Raw genomic sequence first — 4,062 nt, 5'->3', positions numbered from 1 at the left:
ACCAATAGTCACAAAGCCTCCATCAAATTTGTCAAGCTTGATGAAGAAAGTGGACTTTTCGGTCATGTGTCTAGAGCATCTACTAGCCAAGTATCACATGCCATTCTTCTTCTTGGATGCTAAGTAAAACTGCAAAAAGCTTTTAAGTGACCTTAGGTATCCAAATTATTTTGGATCCTTTAATGTTAATCCTTCTTGGTTGCCCAAGAGTATTGTATTTGCCAATCACTTTGTAAATTTTATCACCAATTTGTTTTCTCAAAGATGAAACATTGAATAGGCAAATGACTAAACCAATTGCATGTATGACAAAAATTATTACTTGTTGATTTTTTAAAGTGATTTAGGTTTTGAAAGCTTCTATTTTTGGATGTTGAGGCTTCATTTTCAAAGCATGATTTTTCAAAAATAGATTCAGATTTTTCATGATACCTCAATCCAGATTTTTCAAAAAGAGGCTTTTTACTAGCTAAGAAATTGTCTAAATTTTTAGAACTTTGAGCAAATTTAGTTATGTATTGATTTAGACCCTTAATCACCTTAAGCAACCTTTCATTCTCTTCAATGCAATTCAAATAGGCAACAACAAAATGCTTTCCTTCAAGATTTTTAATTTCAGATTTAAGCCTTTGTTTTCTTCAACAAGATTAACATTACATTCGGCTTCTTTCAATTTTTCTTTGAGGTAAGTATTTTCAACCTTCAAAGTGTCATTTTTAGATTCAAATTCATATCATTGATTCAAAAAATTCCTAATTTTCTCAGTAAGATCATCAATCATAAGATGGAGTTCTTTATTAGTGGGTTCAAGATAGATTACCTCATAATTATGACTGTGGTTGGCCATTAAACATGCTTGAGACTTGTTATCCGATTCTTTATCCTCCTCAGTGTCATTTTCCAGATCTTTCCAAGAAGTCATAGTCCTTTCTTCTTGTCCCTTCGAGACTTGTCTACTTTCTTGAGTTTGAGACAGTCATATTTGTAATGTCGTACTCCTCTGCAGTTGTGGCAAATGACCTTGCTAATGTCACTCTTTGGTTCTTTTGAGTTGCCTCCTCTGCTTCTTCCTTTTTGTCTCATCAGCCTTCTAAGTTTCCTAGCAAAAAATACAATCTCATTATCTGATAAATAGTCACTGGATTCATCATCTAATGATTCAGTATAAGATTTAAGAGCCACTTCTTTCTTTTTTTTATATCATTTTTTATGTGAGTGATTTCATAAGCTAGTAACTTTTCTCTCATCTCATCATAGGTCATTTGACTTAGGTTACTGCTTTTAGAGATAACAGTAGCCTTAGTTTTCCACTCTTTTGTTAGGCTTCACAAGACTTTCCTCACCAGCACTTATTCGGAATGAGTAATCCCTATAGCATCCAAGCTATTAATGATGATAGAGACCTTCTCAAACATGTTATCAATTGATTCTTTTTCCTTCATAGAAAATATTTCATACTCTTCGCTCAGCATATCAATCCTTGTTTCTTTTACTTGTGTGGTGCCTTCATGTGTAACTTGAAGCTTATCCCAGATTTTCTTTGCTGTTTTGCATCTTGAAATCTTCCGATATTTCTCGAAGCTAATTGCGCAATTTAGCATGTTAACTGCCTTGGCATTGAGTTTCACCTTTTTCTTATCATCTTCATTCCACTCTGCTTCGGCTTTGGGAGTAGCAACACCATCAGCGCTTGTTTTGGTAGGGATGTGAGGACCATTCATGATTATCTTCCAGATGTTGTAACCTATGGATTAAACAAAGATCTTCATTCTTTCTTTCTAGTAGTTGTAATTTTTTCCAGTAAAGAATGGAGGTCTGTTGTTGAATTGTCTTTCTGTTAGTGTGTATGCCACAGTGTTGGATCCCATATTGTTTGTTATCTGAATATTTTCTCCAAGCTCTGATACCAATTGATGGATATCAGTGGCTAAGAGAAGGGAGATTGAATCTTGGCCTCTTTTGATTTTGCTTTCTAATTGGGATTCTGTTGTGGCACTTTGAGTAGAAAATCAGGAGATAATTTGGTTTTATTTCTTGTCACAGTAGGAGCCAAAACAAAATTATGAGCAAGGTGAGTCACTGTGAAGTATAGCATGATAGAATAATCAGGAGATAATTTTGTTTTGTCTCCTAAGTTGCAGAACTAGATACAGAGAAGAGAAAGAGAAATGACACACAAATATATCCTGGTTCAGCTACTTAGTATAATGTAGCCTACGTCCAGTCTCTATCCTACTATGACAGAATTTCACTATCTTCCAACCAGATTACAATCACCCATTCTTCCTAGAATTCTACCCAATCCTATCTGGGACAAGTCTAGTTTCTAACCCAAACCAGACTTGACTAGAAACTCACCCTAGCTTTCAACAGCAAAGTACTAACCCAACTTGTAAGAGAATTCCCTCAAGATCATGACAACAAAACAGAAAAACTTACAAAGAATTTCTGAAACAAACATAGGCTTTTTTCCAAGTCTAACTCTCTTGCCTTTTTTCACTCACTGGCTTTTTCATAAAATCCTCACTGTATGACTTTTTTCTATTGAAAACAAAGAAAGACTAGACTGAGAAAATAAGATATTCAATGAAAACCAAGAAGGAGAAGAATGGATAACTCAGTGAGGTATAGAAACCCAAACTTTGTGTTTTTTCTCTTTGCTCCAATCCTAGGCCGTTCACCCCTTTAATAGAGGAGTGAAGTTTTCAGGGCTTGAAACTTGTTTCAGCACTTGTTTGACTTCTTCTCCCAAATATCAGAAGCAGCAGCGGTGTGATAGAGGAGAGATAAAGTAGAAGCAATGACTTAACCATATATGCATCCATACCTTCTATCTTTTCTTTCAACCATTTTCATCTTGCTTGTTAAATCTAAATGCTTCATTCTTGCTTTGACTCCAAGTCAGATTCTTGAACGTTGATTCACAGCAGAGTTTCACAATTTTCAACATCTTCAACTTTTTACTTCTATTTGTGCAAGGAGAAGATTTCTTCACCAAGCTTCAATGAATCACAAATGTGAAAACTCCTTTTTGTGATTTGCCCTTTGAATGTGAACTTTTTTTTTGTCCTAGCCTCTTTGACTTTCTCTTTTTTTTGTTTGGATTTGCAAACTTGCTTTTTGTTCTTCGATTTTGCCCTAACTCAGAGCTTTCTCCTTTTCTTGTTTTGCTTCAGAGAAATCATGTGAGTGTTGGAAGAGAAAGAAGAGAGAAAAGAGAGAGTTTTAGTTCGGTGGTAATTGATGATTCAGATGCAAATGAACTTGAATTACTTAGTTAGCAACTAAGTGAATGGTTGGACTTAGATGTGGACCACCAATTTGGACTTGACTATGGATATGGGCTCACTTTCTTTCTTTTCTTATTTCTTATGGTTCAGCCACTCAATTTTTTTATTAGGAGTGATGATATGAATGCTTTGTTTAACCTGAACTAATGTTGGACTTGTGTTGATGTTTTATAGGCCTGTTTTGATTAACTTAATTGCCTGCATACTTAACAAAACAATCAAGCACATAATTGGTTTTTAATCCAATAATAATGTTTAGCCATCATCTATAGAATGTTGTTAGTTTTTCAAACTCAATTGTAAACAACAGAGTACTTTAGCATACGCTTTTGGAAAAAGCAATCTCCACTCCCATTACTACATACTCTATCTAATTTCTTTACAATATCCTTAGAACTCTGAGTTTTATTGAATCAAGTGAACTGTCTATCTGAAGTAGCCAAATCAAAAAAATTACTAAAATCAAGAGTGTTTGACAAATTAGAACTACAAAAAGGATAAAAATTAATCAAAAAAATTACTAAAATCAAGAGTGTTTGACAAATTAGAACTACAAAAAGGATAAAAATTATTCCCAATCTTTGTAGAGCACATAATCTCATTGAAGTCTCCCACAATAACCCAAGGATTCATCAAATTCAGAAAAATAGCACGTATATGATTCCACAACAAATCACGTGTAGAGTACTGAAAACTCCTATAAACTGCACTACAAATCCAAAAATTTTCTTCTCTGTCCACTTTAATAGTCACATATTGCTCAGTGTTTCAA

The 4,062-nt window shown here is 34.2% G+C and overlaps 1 pseudogene; it reads right to left on the bottom strand.

Annotated features, from left to right (window-relative positions):
* Positions 1–918: 918 nt before the first annotated feature.
* Positions 919–1,874, bottom strand: LOC148578128 (uncharacterized; annotated as a pseudogene).
* Positions 1,875–4,062: the final 2,188 nt, after the last annotated feature.

This window comes from Arachis ipaensis, chromosome B1 (assembly GCF_059453495.1).
Source record: "Arachis ipaensis isolate K30076 ecotype BB chromosome B1, ASM5945349v1, whole genome shotgun sequence".
In the NCBI taxonomy this organism is placed as follows: domain Eukaryota; kingdom Viridiplantae; phylum Streptophyta; class Magnoliopsida; order Fabales; family Fabaceae; genus Arachis; species Arachis ipaensis.
Note: the sequence above shows the minus strand (reverse complement) of the source record. Positions and strands in the feature narration are given on the sequence as shown.